Source organism: Nicotiana tabacum, chromosome 11 (assembly GCF_000715075.1).
Source record: "Nicotiana tabacum cultivar K326 chromosome 11, ASM71507v2, whole genome shotgun sequence".
Lineage (NCBI taxonomy): Eukaryota > Viridiplantae > Streptophyta > Magnoliopsida > Solanales > Solanaceae > Nicotiana > Nicotiana tabacum.
In genome coordinates, this window is record NC_134090.1 from 156,177,251 (window position 1) to 156,196,442 (window position 19,192).

At 35.6% G+C, this 19,192-nt stretch overlaps 2 pseudogenes; both read right to left on the reverse strand.

Moving 5' to 3' along the window:
• Window positions 1-14,541: 14,541 nt before the first annotated feature.
• On the reverse strand, window positions 14,542-14,693 carry LOC142166713 (U1 spliceosomal RNA; annotated as a pseudogene).
• A 631-nt stretch (window positions 14,694-15,324) lies between these two features.
• On the reverse strand, window positions 15,325-15,531 carry LOC142166719 (small nucleolar RNA U3; annotated as a pseudogene).
• Window positions 15,532-19,192: the final 3,661 nt, after the last annotated feature.

Consider the following 19,192-nt stretch of genomic DNA (forward strand, 5'->3'; position numbering starts at 1 on the left):
ATAGACCACTTAATCGGTGATGGATCCGTGGTTAAAGATGATTGAGTAGCTTGTTTATTTTATTTTTGCCTATTCGTAGTAGCTAATGAATAAATATCATGTAATCACAATTCTTTACTTGAGTAGTAGTTATTAGTATCAATTAGTATTATTTATTTTATAGAATATTGTTAGTTTATTTTGATTAAATATAGTTCTAGTATTCATGTTAGACAATATTTCAATTTGCTTAGTAAAAAAAACCAGAGTATCCAAATTCATTTAAAGAATCAAATTAACTTAGAGATTGTTTTATCAATGGAATTATATGACTTATTATCATAGACGTTGTCATCTGTAGTACTTGCAATATTTTTTTATAGAGTATATATATTTAAATAACGACAATGTAGGTAAACGAATACGAAACACAAAGTATGATAACTGTTTACCAAACTTTTATGTTTTATGTAAATCGAAAGATTATACTTCATAAGATCTTTCTTTTTGTACCGCCAAATCGATATTTAAGAAGGCCTTGTACATAAATGTTTAGATGTAACCTATTAAGATATTTATTTTGAGAATTACATTGTTTTTTTATGAAGAATAATAGCAGAAATAACAATCTATTATAGCTTTAGAGAGGAAATGACTTGTATTAGTTTATTGTATTGGGAAAAATTGCATTTATATATAAAGGTGACGTGTCGAGACTCGTGGACTGGTCAAATAGTCAAAGAATTATAATTAGTCAAGAGGCACGAGCAGCAATAGAAACGAGCAAAGGCAAAGGAAGAGGCGTGGGTGGCCATTCAAGGGATTCAGTGCCCATACCTATTTAAGTCATTTATATCCAAGAATCAAAAGGAATGGATCTGACCATAGTAAAAAGTGCAGATACAGAATTTGACAGGCATTAAATGCTGAATACGTTAGAGAATTTGTATTGAATGTAATGATTATGTAACGTAGCATTCAATGTCTTCAATTATTCATAATAGCCTCATTATGATTTGGGTAAAACACATATCTTCAAGATATCTATAAAAGGGAGGTATCTGATCAATTGTAGGGACATGAGATACTATTGGAATATACTTTGGTTTACTTGTTTTTCTCCTGATTATACTCTGGTTGCCCCAAATTACTTTCTTTTGCATATTCTTTTGATTATACGTAACCCGTGTTCTTCTAAATTCTAGCTTTGACTGAAATTCCATTTTTTTGGTTAAATAAATTGATTCCGTTACTGGAAATCAGATAATCTATTTTCTTTTCACTTAGCCTTCCTTGTTGCATCAATTATGTCGAATAACAATGACAACACTCAAGGAAACCAAGAGAACCAACAAAGTCAGGGAAATCCACAGAATATTAACACTCAAGTTCCTACTCCGCAAGACTCTCCATGACAATCCGTGAGGGTTCTCCTAATGGGTCTCAAATAAACGAGTATGCTCAATTTGAAAATGTTGAAGCTGTTGATGAAGCTTTGCAGAAATTAATTGTTGCTCAGGTCAACAAAGCTGTTGAGATACTTGTTAACCAGTTACCTGTTGCAACACCCACACCTACTCCAAATAATAACACTGTGGAAAACCCTCGTTCCGGGCTTGTTAACTCAGGCTGCGGTGGAACTCCCAGTAAATCACAGGAGAGAGAACTGGGTAATGTAATTAATTCTGATTTACAAAAATTTAGTACTAACCTTGCAGAAACAGCTCAAGGAGCAAAGTGAGCGCATAAAGCAGATACCCGGGGTGCCGCCCATAATCAAAGGGGTAGATATGGATAGATATTCGCAACAACCCTATAAGCCAAGTGCTGCTCCACTCCCAATTCCAAAAAAGTTCAAAATGTCTGATATTCCAAAGTATGATGGAACAACAGACCCGCGAGATCACGTGACTGCATTAACAATGGGTGTAAAAGGCAACGATTTGACTAAGTAGGAGATTGAATCAGTATTAGTCAAAAAAATTGGTGAAACGCTCACCAAAGGAGTGTTAACATGGTATTCTCTTATACCCGAAAATTCTATAAATTCTTTTGCTGAGCTTGCAGATTCTTTCATCAAAGCACACTCGGGAGCTCAAAAAGTAGAGAAACGAATGGAGGATATTTTTAAAATCAAGCAAGGGGACTCTGAACTGCTTAGAGAATTCGTGGACAGATTTCAACGTGAAAGAATGATATTGCCACGTGTACCTGACAACTGGGCAACGATAGCTTTCACAAGTAATTTGAATGAAAAAAGTTCGGAAGCTACGAGGAGACTCAAGGAAAGCCTTCGAGAATTCCCAGCTACAACGTAGAATGATGTTTATATCAGGTATAGCACGAAGTTGAGGATTGAGGAAGATATTGTTCCACGATTTCAAAAATAAGAAAAGATAAGTTCGAGATGGGCGGAGATCGAAAAAAGATCCGGTAAATATAGGTACGAGCCTTATATGGGACCTGCGGGAAAAGACTCACAGTCAAAGCAGGATAATCAAAGGAACGATCACATATCAAGAAATAGAAAATCAGGTTCTTCATCAAGATTCAGGAATGAGCGAAACAACTATGAGTCACGAGATGATGGTAGAAATTTAAAAGCGAGATTCGGTGGTTACAACTTCAACCTCAGCACCTCTGAGATCGTAGTTGTTTTGAAAAGCATGGGAGATAAGGTTCGATGGCCAAAGGAAATGAGATCGAATCCAAACAGGCGCAACCCTGACCATTGGTGTGAGTTTCATAATGACCACGGGCATAAAACAGCAGATTGCAGATTTTTACAAAGTGAAGTTGATCATTTATTAAAACAAAGATATCTTACTGAGTTGTTCAGTGAGAAAGGCAAGCAAGCTTACATGAAGAACAAGCAGGAGCCTCTAAAACCACCTTCCCCCAAAAGAACTGTTAACGTTATAAGTGGGGGTGAAGACGTCAATGATATATCATATACTGCAGCTAACAAAATTTTCAAAGTAACAATTACCCAAGGGAAACGGGTGCGACATGTTTTAGAGGAAGACAATATTACATTCAATGATGCAGATGCAGATGGCGTATTAACCCCTCATAACGATGCACTGGTAATATCTTTAATTGTACATGATACTAATGTGAAACGAGTTTTGATTGATCCAGGTAGTTCCGTGAACATTATTTTGCTAAGAGTATTACGTGAGATGCAAGCTGAAGATAGAGTAATACCAAAGGCACGTACTCTATCTGGATTTGATAATTCCAGTGTTGTCACGAAAGAAGAGGTAATACTCACCACATTTGCTAAAGGGGTCATCAAAGATACAAAGTTCCAGGTAGTAGACATGGAGATGGCTTACAACATGATTCTTGGGAGACCATGGATCCACGAAATGGATGTGGCTTACAACATGATTCTTGGGAGACCATGGATCCACGAAATGGATGTTGTTCCTTCAACCTTGCATCAAGTTATTAAATTTCCATCGTCATGGGGAATCTGTCAAATTCGTGGAGATCAACATATATCCAGGGCTATCAACTTCGTTGAAGATACAAGCACGAGAAGTGAAGACAAATAGCAATCATAGATCGCAGTTGAGGACATCACAACACAAACCTCAACTGAACAAGGGCAAACAGATGTAGACTCAAGGCTTGATACCATTCAAGAACTAGAACAGAATGAAAATATCAAAACAACGATAGAGGAATTAGATCCTGTCGTGTTATTTGCTCAATGGCCTGATAAAAAAAGTCTATGTTGGAGCCAATCTTAACCAAGGTATGAAAGGTAAGTTAATTGAATGTTTGAAAACTAACGTGGACTGTTTTGCTTGGTCCCACTCCGACATGACAGGAATACCACCGGAGGTGATGACCCATAAACTAAATGAAGATCCATCATACCCTCCTGTGAAGCAAAAGAAAAGAAAGCAAGGAACTTTCAAGAATCAGGTGATTCAAGAAGAAGTCCAAAAATTGCTAAAAATTGGTTCCATTCGAGAGGTAAAGTATCCTAACTGGTTAGCTAACACTGTTGTAGTTCCAAAGAAGAATGGTAAGTTGCGGGTTTGTGTAGATTACACATATCTTAACAAAGCCTGCCCTAAAGATTCTTTTCCACTACCACATATAGATCAATTGATTGATGCAACTGCAGGTCACGAACTATTAAGTTTTTTAGATGCATATTCAGGTTATAATCAGATTAAAATGGATCCGGGAGATGAAGAAAAAACTTCATTCATAACAGACTTGGGGACTTACTATTATAAAGTAATGCACTTTGGTCTAAAGAATGCAGGTGCAACGTATCAGAGGTTAGTTACCAAAATGTTTCAAGAGTATTTAGGAAAGACTATGGAGATATATATAGATGATATGCTTGTTAAAACTCATTACTCAAAAGATCACATATCACATTTATCTGGCACATTTTCAATTTTGCGCAAATTTAATATGAAGTTAAATCCTGAAAAATGTGCATTTGGTGTTGCTTCAGGTAAGTTTTTGGGTTTTCTTGTTTCTAACCGTGGTATTGAAGTGAATCCTACACAGATTAAGGCCATTGAGGAAATTCCTGATATACTTTCAAACAAGAAAGAAGTTCAAAGATTAACAGGAAGAATTGCAGCCTTGGGAAGATTCATTTCTAGATCATCAAAGAAGTGTTTTAAATTCTTCTCAGCCCTTAAAAAGCAGGATCATTTTAAATGGAATGAGGAATGTCAACAGGCACTAAGGAATTTGAAAACGTACTTATCAAATCCACATTTGCTGGTAAAACCAAAGGCTGGGGAAAAACTAGTCATTTACCTTGCTATTTCGGAAGTTGCGGTAAGCGTTGTTTTGGTCCGAGAAGAACAAGGTAAACAACTCCCTATCTATTATGTTAGTAAATCTTTGTTGGATGCGGAGACGACGTATCCTCAGTTAGAAAAACTTGCACATGCGTTAATCATGGCATCTAGAAAGTTAAGACCTTACTTTCAGTGTCATCCTATCGTTGTAGTAACTACCTACCCTTTACGTAATATATTACATAAGGATGAGTTATCAGGTAGGTTAGCTAAGTGGACAATAGAGTTAAGTGAATACGAAATTACATACCAACCTAGAACTGCTATAAAATCATAAGTATTAGCTGATTTCGTGGCTGATTTTAGCCAGGGGATGCAGTTAGAAGCAGAAAAAGAATTACACGTGTTCAATGGAGCTAACCCAGGAACTTGGACTTTATTCACTGATGGCTCATCTAACATAAAAAGAGCAGGTTTAGGGATCGTATTGGTACCACCTACGGGTGAAACCATTCGGCAAACTATCAAATGTTATCCCATAACTAACAATGAGGCAGATTATGAGGCTATGATTGCAAGTTTAGAACTGGCACAAGAACTTGGCATAAATCAAATTATAATCAAGAGTGATTCACAACTCGTAGTTAATCAAATGCTGGGGACTTATACAGCCAGGGAAGCAAGGATGCAGCAGTACTTGGAAAAGTTACGGGAATTGATAAAACAATTTCAAAATTGAAAAGTTAGACAAATACCAAGGGACGAAAATCTTGAAGCATACGCCCTAGCTAATTTCGCATCTGCGGCTGACGTGGCAAGTGATGCAAACGCCTCAGTTATACATTTATCTCATCCAGTTCTTGATCCTGATGTAAATGAGGCAAATTTTAATAATTTAACTGGGATTGGAGGAACGAAATTGTTGTTTTTTTTTGCAGTATGGTATCGTCCCTGATGACAAGAAAAAAGCTTATGCGCTTCGAAAAAAGGCTGCTCGGTACTGCTTAAAACAAGGCAATTTATATCGTAAAATGTTTGGTGGTCCCTTAGCGAGATGCCTTGGACCTTCGCAAACGGAGTATGTAATGAGAGAAATACACGAGGGACATTGCGGGAATCACGCTGGTGGAAGATTACTGGTAAGAACCTTAATTAGGGCAGGTTATTACTAGCCTAAAATGGAAGAAGAAGCAGAAAGTTTCGTGGCCAAATGTGATAAATGTCAAAGGTACGGTAACAATATGCATAGACCTGCGGAGTTATTACATCCGGTCATTACGCCGTGGCCATTTATGAAATTGGGAATGGATATCGTGGGTCCATTACCACAAGCAAAAGGATAGGTAAAGTTTCTACTCGTTATCACTGATTATTTTACTAAATGGGTAGAGGCAGGAGCATTCAAACAAGTGCGAGAAAAGGAAGTCAGAGACTTTATTTGGCGGAATATCATATGTCGATTTGGCGTACCAAAGGTGATCGTATGTGATAATGACCCTCAATTTATAGGAGCTCAAATCACAGAATTCCTTCAAAGTTGGAAAATTAAAAGGATTACGTCTACGTCTTATCATCCGGTGGGTAATGGGCAAGCAGAATCAACAAATAAAGTCATTATCAACAATTTAAAGAAACAATTAGAAGAGCCAAAAGGGAATTGGCCAGAAGTGATACCTGGTGTTTTATGGGCATATCGTACAACGACGAAAATAAGTACGGGAGAAACACCGTTTTCATTGGTTTATGGAACTTAAGCTTTAATTCCGGTTGAGATAGGAGAACCGAGTACACGATTCACACAAGCGACACAAGAATCTAATGACGAGGAGATGCGGGTCAATCTAGATTTACTCGAAGCAAGGAGAGAAGCTTCACTAATAAGAATGGAAGCACAGTAGTAGGTCATAGAACGATACTACAATAGAAAATCATGCCTCAGGTTCTTTAAAATTGGGGACTTCATGCTTAAAAAGATTTTTCAATCTACAACGGCAGCTAACGCAGGAAAATTAAGTCCAACATGGGAAGGGCCCTACAGAGTTCGTGATGTTGCAGGAAAAGGAGCATATGAACTGGAAACAATGGATGGCAAGATACTACCTTCACATTAGAATGTTGTTCATTTGAAGAGATACTATTTCTAAGGAAAACCCATGGTTAGGTATAACCATTTTAAATTTCATTTTTGAATTGTTAAAAGTTTACTAACGATTTTAGATGATAGGCAAAAAGATAACCCATACTAAATGATGAGTCACGACCTGTAAGGCACACAGAGTAACCTAAAATCACTGGCCTAGAGTTACAATTATTCTGATAGAAATAAAAACAGGTTATGCAGTCTTCATCTATAATCGCCCCTCCGAGTCTCGTATGTTTTTCCTTTTCAGGAAAAGGACCAAATGAGAAGAACTATCAAGTGCTCGAGGCTTCATACTTCAACACTCAAATACTTGGGGGACTACATAATATACATAGACATGTGTATAAAGAAGGCAAAGAAGATTGAGGGAAAATCAAGTATAAAAGAGTCAAGTGCAGAGTAAAAGTCACGAGATGGAGCCACGAGATAACGCTAAATAAAAAACCTCACTATAATTAGGGTAAAGGCCATATACTAAAACGGGTTATAAGGAAAAACCTCGTATCTATTATTCCTCTTTTGTAAAAATCTGTTACAAGAAAAATAGTTACGAGAAAGTTATAGATGTACTTCAAATACATGTAAAGTATTATAAGTTCCAATAACAACTTGTCAAAGTTATTTCAAAGAAACACGTGTTTCCCTATTTCTTTTATCGTATGTTAACACCATTATGAAGTTGAGACATTTTCTTCATTAAGTGTCAAAATATAAAAGGGCCCTCTTTTATAAAACTCATGTTCAAATTAATTAGTCATGAGGATAACAGAAGCATTTTCGAAGAATAAAAATGTAAATTATTCTGTAAGTCCTTAAAAATAAAGGCAAGAATAAAGAAAACAGAAGTTTATAATAGTAACATGAAGAACTTCTTAATATATAAAAATCTAAGACTAAGGACAAACTTAGTCATAAAACTATGAGATATTTTATATAGATTGCCCCATAAAACACTTGGGGACTTACGATTTCAAAATCAACCCTCAAATAAAGTTAAGGGTCTGATTATAGTTTTCCAAAACAAAAACAAAATCACTCAAATGATTAAAACCTGTCATTGAGAAGTTTGTGGAACTGAAGTAGGAACATCAACAGCAGCGGGTTTAATTTGGGCAGCTACATCAACATATGCGGTTTCAATTTGGCTTGTAGCAATAGATTCGATTGGCCTTGAAAGAATTGGGATACTCGTATCAGCTTCAACATTCACGGGAGTTTCAGCCACGGGAGAAGGGAAATCCTGAGTTTGTTGAGCCTTTTCAATGGTTTCGTTGATCTTAGCTAACTCCAACTCCAGGTTGAAGTTTTCTTGGCCAGCTTCAAGTAGGGTATCACGACGAGAATTCAAAAATGCCCAACTTGTCTCAATAACAGATTTTTCTTCAAGGAGCTCATAATCCTTTTCCCAATCAGCGATCTCATTCTTTAGCTCTTCATTTTCAGCCAAAGCGGAGTTGTGAGAAGCTTGAAGAGAGGTATGGGAGCATTCTAAAGCACGCACCTTATCATCAGAGATTCTGAGGTGTTCTTGTGCTTGAGTCAAGTTTTGCACGAGCTCCCCAGCGTAAACTTCTTTTTGATCCAAAAGAGATTTCAACTCTCTATTCTCTTCACTAGCTTTAGATAGTTGCTCTGAGAAGGAGGACTCGAGACATTCTTTTTCTTTTTCTGCTTGGCTTGAAGAAGCTTTTGCAACCACCAATTCTGAAGTTAAAGCCTGCACTCGCTGCTCTAAGGTATTCTTGCTCTCTTGTAAGTCTTCTATACCAATCTATGCACTCTCAAATTGCTCCTTCCAATTGATTGCTTCCAACTGAGAGTCACGTGCTATCTTCTCCAAGAGGGGAATTCTTTTCATCATTTCTGTGTCGATAAGGTTAGCCTAAAAAGGGGAAAAGGTAATAAGAATCCTCAAAGATAGTCAAATTATAAAGAAAAAAAGGAAGAGAAGGAAAATACCTTCAAAGTAGCATGCACGATATCATTCATTAAAGTCAGGGAACTATGACTCTCCAACTTGGCTTTTTCAATTGGCCCGATTAAAGGCTCCAACCATACATCTGACTGACCTGACTTTCTCAAAAGGCTGCTCTCGGCAGGAACTTCAATAGTTACCCTCCTCATAGTGGCACTTCTACTTGAAGAGCCCACTTCTGTATGATGGATGATAGGAGGGGGAATAGTCAAAGGAGGAGTCAGAGAAGAGGTGAAAGCAGTAGAAGAAGGAACGGAAATAGCTAGGGCCGGTAAAGAAGGAACCACAGGCACGGGAGTTGAAAAAGAAGATAAGGGTATTTCGTCTAAAACAAGCCCTACATCTTCACGGCCAAATCCGCTAATGAAAAGTTGGTCAATAGACTCACGAGTATCGTGGGGAGTGACATCATCATCAGGAATTGTTATTGGGGTTTCAACAGGTTCAATAAGAGAAACCGACATTTCAACTTCGTCATCAGAGACGATGTGTCTCCTAACTTGTGGCCTCTTCACCAGGGAGCCCTCATCTCCCTCTTCTTCAGAATCTTCTCCTTCTGCAGCTTTCCTTTTTGCAGAAGAAGAACCCAAAACTATTTCTCGGGATCTTTCTAAAGAGATACGGGTTCCCGAAGGAGTATGGATTCCCAAGGAGACACGAGAGGCCGCAACTACTTCAGCAGTAGCTCCTCGAATAGCAAATCCTGATAAAAAAGGATAGAAATTAGAGCAATAAAAGAGAATATATACACAAAAAGCACAAAATATAAACTCTTACCATGAGTTTTTACCTTCCAACCAAAATAGTTAGAAAGTGTTTTCCAAGACCTACCATCCATCAGTGCGATCTTTAGCAATTTATCTACCCAACCACAAAAATTGGGAACATCCCCCACAACTCTCATGGTAGCTAAAAAAACAAAAGCAAAATTAGAGAAGTTGGTAAACTTGAAGGAAAAAGGTACGAGAAGGTTAAAAGACTTATGTGCAAAATTTCACTTCTCAGGGAAGGGAACATTATCCTGACCCACTAAACCAATAGTGGGGGCAACAACAAATCGGGCATACTAGCCGCGGTCCTTGTCATCTTCAGGACTCACCAAAACCCTCTTACTCCTGGCTACTAGTGTAAAAACACCATTGCGAAAAAGCCTATGTGAGTAAAGATGAATCAAGTGAGGGAAAGTAAAAGGAACTTCGGCTTTAGTGGCCAAATGCCTTAAACAAGCAACAACCCTCCATATGATCTGACCAATTTAACCCAAACAGACATTGAAGAAACGACAAAATTCGAGAATGATTGGGTCAATTGCTGGTCTGAACCCTAAAGTAAAAGGGTATGTGTAAACAAAAGAGAACCCAATTAAATAAGAAGTAATTATCTGATTCGGATTAGGGATAATAATGGGAAAATCGTTACTCCAATGACAGTCTTTACGAACTACAGGAGTTAAAACTTCTGTATTTTGAGTGGGGTAAGCATCGACACGATCTAAAGCGAAAATCTGGTTTCTAAGAGATTCCCTATCATGGTAAAAAGATAATTCTGTAGGGACTATCTCTTCTACTAAAGGCTCGCGTAATGGTTCAGAAGGCTCTTTACTCCTAGAAGAAGATTTGTGAGAAAATGAACCTCTGGTTTTAGAAGAAGGACCAGAACTAGAAGAAGGCATAAACGAACCACCTCGAGTATATCCTAAGCTACGAAGTCTACCTCCCCTTCTATGCCTAATAGGGGCATTGGGGAAAGAATCAACAATGGAGACTTCTCAAGGGTGAGGGTTTAGTGAAGACATAGTGAAGAGGAATAATATAAGGAAAAAGTAAACAGAGAATTGGGAAATTAAGTGTTCAATAAAACTTTATGAGGTAAAAAACAAGGAAAAAAGTTATATTTATATCGATAATCAACCGCCAAAGGTAAAAGTGCAGTGAAGGAAGGATCACAATTATGATAACTGGCACTTTGTAAAAAGTGGAACCGTAAAAAATCCTTGAAAAAGGCTGCAAAAACTGCAGAACCAATGAAAAATTGATATGTGTACGGAGTATTAAATGGAAGCGACAATTGAAGCGTCAATTTTGTCATAACATTAATGGTAACAAAAATTCTCGGTTTTAATGAAATTCACTTCCCAAATATTCAACTGATAAATAAATAGAAAGTGGGGGGACTATCTGTATTGGGAAAAATTGCATTCATATATAAAGGTGACGTGTCGAGACACGTGGACTAGTCAAATAGTCAAAGAATTATAATTAGTCAAGAGGCACGAGCAGCAATAGAAATGAGCAAAAGCAAAGGAAGAGGCACGGGTGGCCATTCAAGGGATTCAGTGTCCATAACTATTTAAGTTATTTATATCCAAGAATCAAAAGGAATGGATCTGACCATAGTAAAAAGTGCAGATACAGAATTTGACAGGCATTAAATGCTGAATACGTTAGAGAATTTGTATTGAATATAATGAATGTGTAACGTAGCATTCAATGTCTTTAATTATTCATAATAGCCTCATTATGATTTGGGTAAAACGCATATCTTCAAGATATCTATAAAAGGGAGGTATCTGATCAATTGTAGGGACATGAGATACTATTGGAATATACTTTGGTTTACTTGTTTTTCTCCTGATTATACTCTGGTTTCCCCAAATTACTTTCTTTTGCATATTCTTTTGATTATCAGTAACTCGTGTTCTTCTAAATTCTAGCTTTGACTGAAATTTTATTTTTTGGTTAAACATTTATATGTGTTTCTGCATTTATACATGTATACTTTATTGGAATTTAGCAGTATTTATCTAATTCTCCAGAAAGTGGTGTAATCTAAGCAGCTTAATCGTTATTGATTTATAAAAATTATTTTTATGATAATCAGAGTTTGCTCGAAATTACATTAAAAGGTCATTATTGAATCATTGATTTAACTTTGTTTATTATTCCTTTTCGCTAAAAATACTAATATTTATTCATATATTTCTTTTGTATGTCAAACAATGAGAAGCAAATATGAATATCTCACAAAACAAACTTGAATCAAAGTTCAATTGTAAATATATTTGTTTAATTAATCCATGTACGACACATATAATATTCAAAAAGAAGAAATATTTCTCTCATTTAAGTATGTGTAAGACAGATGTTACTACAATTTCTGGTAGAAGTAATTTAATTGAAGACTCTGGAAGAGCTACTATAACTCTGTCTAAGGGAACAATGCTTATCAAAGATAATGCAATGTTCTCCTCCAACTCTAAGAGGAACTTGTTGAGTTTTATAGATATCCGCCGAAATGGATATCATATTGAGACAATAGATGAGAATAATCTTGGACATTTCATTATTACCAAGAATATCTCTAGCCAGAAAAGGGTTATTGAGAAATTTCCATCTTTATCTTGTGGCCTGTATTAGACAAAAATTAGTGCAATTAAGACACATTCTATTGTAAATCAAAAGGTTATTGATTTCAATACTTTTGTACTTTGGCATGATTGATTGGGACACCCTGGATCAATTATGATGAGACGGATTATAGAAAACTCAAATGGACATCCATTAAAGAATCTAAAGATTCTTTTGAATAATGAATTTTCTTGTATTCTTGTTATCAAGGCAAGTTAATTATTAGACCATCACCAACAAAGGTTAGGTTTGAGTCCCCTGCGTTTTTGGAATGTATACAAGGGGACATTTGTGGACCTATTCACCCACCTAATGGGTCATTTAGATATTTTATGGTCTTAATAGATACATCTTCTAGATGGTCTCATATGTGCCTATTGTCATCTCGCAACCCAACGTTTGCAAAATTAATGGCACAAATAATTCGATTACGGGCACAATTTCCTGATAATCCAATTAAGTCAATTAGACTTGATAATGCTACTGAGTTTTCATCCCAAGCATTTATGATTATTGCTTATCAATTGGGATAAAAGTGGAACATCCTGTAGCTCATGTTCACACTCAAAATGGCCTTGGAGAATCTCTGATTAAGCGTTTACAAATAATAGCAAGACCATTACTTATGAAAACGAGGTTGTCCACTTCTGCTTGGGGTCATGCCATTTTGCATGCAGCAATGCTAGTTCGTCTCAGACTGGCAAATTATCATAAATATTCCCCGCTGCAATTAATTTTGGGTCATGAACCTAATATATCCTATTTAAGAATATTTGGATGCACAGTATATGTGCTTGTAGCACCGCCATATCGCACCAAAATGGATCCTCGAAGAAGGTCAGGAATATATGTTGGGTTTGAATCGCTCTCCATTATTCGCTACCTCGAAATATTAATGGGGGATTTGTTCACTGCACGATTTGCAGCCTGTCGATTCGATGTGATACTTTTTCCAAAACTAGGGGGAGAAATTGGTGAAATCAAACGGGAAATTTTGTAGAAAAATCCATCATTGTCTCATCTTGATCCACGTGTCTCTATTTGTAAATAAAAAGGTGCAAAATATTATCCATTTGCAGAAAATAGCAAACCAAATGCCAGTATCATAGCTAATGAGTCAAAATCATGCCTAAAGCGTGGCAAACCATTGGGTTCTAAGGATCGAAATCCTAGAAAAAGAAAAACAAATGCTTAATATGACACTACGAAAGAGCCTAATGAAGAAATTCACGATTTAACCAATCCTGAGATTCATGAGGAAATTAATGAGTCTCAGACTAAATAAAATAAGGAACTATCAATAAACCCAATCGATATTGAGACAAATTTGAATCAAGTATATATAATGGTGGATTATGTCTTTGCATATAATGGTGCATCTAGCATTATGCAAGATAGTGAGGATCTTGAACCTCAATCTGTTAGAAAATGTTGACAAAGACATAATTGTCCAAAATGGCAATAAGCAATCCAATCTGATAGTTCTAATTCTAATCCGATAGTCCAAAATGGCAAGAAGTAATTCATTGTCTGGGTTGCTTGTCGATGTGGTACTTTGGCCAAAAAATGTAAGGAGTATTTAATTATTATTTTATTGTCTTTATAAATCAATATAAAAAAGGACAACCACAAGCTATGTTTTTGTCAACATCGAAAGATGTTCTAATTCTGACGTTAGTAGCTGCATGAAGCATTATGCAATTTCTGAGTAATTATTTTTCCAATATTGCATTCTTATTTGAAAATTAAAGAGTTCATATTTCAACGTTTCTTTCAGAAAATTCATTCATGGGATTTAGACAAGACAAGCTATTCGTAGAAAAGACAAAGGGAAAATACATAAGTTCCACTCTAAACTCGGTTTGCACACTGTAACTTTACGAACATTTATTTATCCCGAAAACTTGGTTGCATACATAGTTCACTTCAAATATATTTAGGGGATAGATAAACGCTCGTAAGTGGAACTTATGTATTTTCCCACAGACAAGCTACTTTTTTTTATTGTACAACTTTATATAAAATATATTCAAATAATTCGAGGATTACTCATTTTAAGCTTTTTCCAAACTATACAAAAATTCCAAGTTTGTCAATATAGGCTGTCATCGATAGAGAAAAAGGCACAATTTGGCAAGACGCAAAGAGAGGAGTTAAACTAGATACATATCCACAAAGCCCTTTTTAAGATTTATTCTAGGTCATTGTTGTCTTGTTCACAGAGAAAAAAATGGGAAATAATTACTTAGGATTGGTTAGGGGCTGCGCGAACACAAACCCCGCTACCACAAATTATGACGTAGACTCAGCCACTTGGGCCGACCTTAGGCTGGCATCCCTCCAAAGTGCAATGGAGGTCGCCAACCTAGGCCATGGGTCTTTTTGATCACCCATTGACAGGTAAGTATGTTTCTAAGTTGTCCTTGGCCCTATTTTATAATATTTTCTCATCTTCTATCTTATTCAACTGACGATGTGGGTCTAAGTAGTTCAACCTTTGCACAAACACTTATCCAAACTTGCATTTTGTTATTTATTAAAAGAAGAAATAATTCATTTTTCCCTTGAGTCGGGCTCTATTGGGAACATCCTCTCTACCTTTATAAGTTTTGTGTATATTCTATTTTCTCAAAATTACACTTTGTGAGATTACACGGAGATTGCTGTTATTGTACTGTATTTAAAGACGTAATAATTAATGCTAGTTCTTCACCAAGTCCTTTAGATCTTAGCTTAATTTAGCCTAATAGTAATAATGCTAGTTTGACTCTGAAGCAGGTCTCATGCAATTTAGCCTAGTCTAAAACAACAAATAAAGATGCATTTGTTTTTCGATTGTCCTGACATTCTATTTGGATAATAACCTAAAGAATAGTCAAAAAGTATCAGATTATATTCTGAATATGAAATCATAATTAGCTCCTCGTCGTTCACTGCCAAATAAAGCCGAGAAAAATTGAAATGTTTAAAATTAACAATATGAAAGGTTAATTAGATAAGTTTTTACACATCTAAGAGTACTAACAAAAAAAATTAAAGAGTCTGTCAGACAGCCATTAGACCATCTCAGCACACCGAGGTTGGGGCTAAGAACGATCATAACCATAAGACGGGCTGTGGGAGCTGTTAATCACGCTCTTGTCTATTGGGCATGCCTCATCAACCAGACTTGGTTTTCTGTCTCCTTAGAACTCAAGGATACAGTGGTACGAGCCTATAGAACAGATCCTGTTCAAGTAAGGTCGTGTCCATCTGTGTTGCTGCAATGAAATATAAGTACTTCCTTGCCTGGGTTGCTTGTCGGTGTGGGAGGCAAGGCGAAAAAAAGGAAGGTGTATTTAATTCTTCTAACGTCTTTATAAGTCAACAACTATGACCAAAATAAACTACAACTACCTTATTGTTTATTCTAACTATATTTTAAAGTTTCATTGAGTAGACGAGTTTGATTGGAGTTGGACAAAGATATAATGTATTTTCCTCATGTGTAAGCTTGAACAATAAATATATACTGAAAAGACTTTAGTTAACAATACCCCTCTCTTTAACTTCAAAAGAAACCTTTAATCTCATTATCACTAGGATATGAAACACAGAACCTTTAGCATCATAGAAAGTCGTCTTCTGAAAGGTAATTATCCCACCAATTTTTTAAGGAACCGGTAAATCTTGATACTACTAGAGTTGCAGCGTTTTTATCTGACGCATTTTGGATTTTAACAAAACTGTTCCTAAAGTAATCTATCAAAAGGGTCCTTTTATTCATAAAAGTTCATCCGCAGAAACAATAGATAGGCTTGGAACTCTTAAAGAAGAAAGTAACTTCGAAATAGATTGGAAAAGTCTAAATGCTCAGTGGAAACACCCTGATAACAACATTAAAAGAAAATGGTATGTAAATGCTTATTCTTTAGATCAAAGAAAGTCTTTCAAGAACAATTGGATTAAAGATCTAAAAAGACTTAAATGTGATATAGAATTTTTTAGATGGTTTGAATTAACAGGGCAGATTCCAAATCAAAAAGAATCTTTACAAATGATTATTAACAAATGGTATACTAAAAATAAAGGTACAATAGAAGCCACTATTCCGCCTTTAGATGAAATAGTGATACCAGTTCAAACTGAGGTCATAACAGCTTCCCCCTTCAAAAGAGAAAGCATTCACCTCGATAAAGAACCAATAAATAAAGATTTGAACAAAATAATTGTCCAAAATAATTATACGAACAATCTTTTACATGTTGTAGCTAATCAATTAAAAGACACTAACAGATTAGGAATCCCAACAAAATCAACAGTAGCACCTACTATAGAAACACACCCTACTATCAAAATCCCTGAATTTTCAAAAGAAAAGTTCCCGCAATTAAAAGACAAATTTGATTTTACAAATGAACTTCTAGCAGAACAACTTAAAACAAAACTGAGTATATCAAAAATCCATACAGAACAAACTAGTAATAATATAGATAAAACTATAGAACTGCATAAATTACAAAACCAATTAACTTCATTAAATAAAACATATGAAGCAATACTAAAGGATGAATCCATCCCGGATAGAGAATCAAAGTTAAAAATAATAGAGAAAGCTTCTAACGAATGCTCAGACTCTATTAATAAGATAAAACCTCTTGTAACATTAAAAACTATTTCTGCTAATACTCCTGAAGTAAGTAGAATAATGGGAAATCCTAGACATCCTAATAAGAAAAATTATTATGGGAGACCAACATTCCCAGATGTTCAATTTGAAGAAGACATCTATCTATCCTACTCCAGTCATGATGGAACTGGAATTTCTGAATGGAATATTGATGGCCTAGCAGAAGGCCAAATCTACAAAAAACTCCACGAAATAGGAATTGCGGTAACAGCCTATAAAATGAAAAATGCGTCAGATAAAAATGCTGCAACTCTAGTAGTATCAGGATTTACCGGTTCCTTAAAAAATTGGTGGGATAATTACCTTTCAGAAGACGACAAAAATCAAATTCTTAATGCTACGACCATAGCAACTATAATAAAAACTGAAAATAATAATCAAACAACTGAACTGGTAGCTAAAGAAGATGCCACAGCAACATTAATCTACTGTATAGCCAAACATTTTATCGGTGAACCAAAACTATTCCAAGATAGAAGTCTTGAACTTCTTAATAATCTTAGCTGCCCAAAATTAACAGATTTTAGGTGGTATAAAGATATGTTTATAGAAAAGGTATTGGTCAGAGAAGACTGTAATAAACCTTTCTGGAAAGAAAGATTCATTAGTGGATTACCCAGGCTGTTTGCCGAAAAGGTAAGAAATAAGATTAAAAATAGATTTAATGGCTCAATTCCATATGATAACCTAACGTATGGAGATCTAATAAGCTTTATAAATGTCACAGGTTTAGAACTATGTACAGACCTAAAGCTAAAAAGCCTTATTAAAAAGGACAGGCTACAATCCAAAGCTGAACTTGGTAGTTTTTGCCAGGACTTCGGTTACAAAACAATTGCAGCTCCTTCAAAAAGAGTATCAAAGAAAAACAAACATAAATCTTCTGATAAACCTAGAAGACGCCATAAGCGTAAAGAAAAGAAAGAGGGCGAAACCTCTAAGAAGAAAAGGTTTAAAAGGAAGAAAAATTATGGTGATAAATGCTGGTCTTGTGGAAAAACAGGGCATAGAGCCAGTGACTGTAAGGTCACAAAAAAGAAAAGAAATAAAGTAAATTCTTTAGAACTTGATGAAAATACTAAAGAAAAACTTTACGCTATTCTAGAAGATAATGACAACAGTTCATCGTCTTCATCATCTTCACCCACTAACAGTTATTCGGATAGTGACAATAAACTTATCAATGTCGCATATGATTCAGACAGTAGCAGCTCAATAGAAAACAATTGTAGCTGTACTGGCGCAATTTGCGTGTGTAGCCAAAACTCACTTAGAGTAATATCAGAAGACTCCAAAGAGGTCTTATTCGACATCATCGAACACATTGATGACAATGACTTAAAGAAAAAGTATCTAATTGAATTAAAAAATATTATGGTTAAACAAAAGGGAAATCGACCACAGATAGAACCTTTTGATATGAAGAAAGTAATGGATAGATTCTCCGTTAAAACAGAAGAACCCACTACAGTCCAACATCTTCAAACTGAACTTAAATCAGTAAAAGAAGAATTAAAAGATTTCTTTTCTGTTATCCTTTTCAGTACTATTTCTCTTAATAGTTTTGTACTATTCTTAGAAATATATTGTTTACTGTTTATCCTATTTAAGTTATCTTAGTTCTAAGTTTTCTTGGGGGTTGGAAGCTGAACGTGTTTACTGTGTCCTGTTGTGTCCTGTCTAACTGCGGCTCTTCCTGGCCTATAACGACGACGGCAACTGACGGCAGTTAATAAGGTTCAGCTAACTCTCTTTCAGAGACCCTCACACTATGAACTTCACACTAGATAACAGGATTGAACAATAAATATATACTGAAATGAATAGTATATAACAATTAAGATCTAGAGCATGAAATAGATAACATGAAAACCTTAAAGACAATTGAGAGTTTAGCCTCTCATGGATTTAGTTAACATGGCTCTGATACCAAGTGGAAGGATCGTAAGTACAGATAAAAATATGCGGAATTTAAAGGAAATAAACACAAGTTTAAGAAACTTACTTTTATTTATAACATTGAAAACTGCAGTACGAGGAACTTTACAGAGAGGGAAGGGAAAACATATATGAAAAGAGAAGGGCTATTTTCGGTCTGCCATAAATGACCAGAATATTTTAGATACTTTGACTCTTAATATTAAAACAAAAAATATGAATAGTAAAATTAATACAAGAGAGATAGCTGTAATATACCGAGTATATTATAGGCTAATGAAAACCACTTTAGCCCCGAAG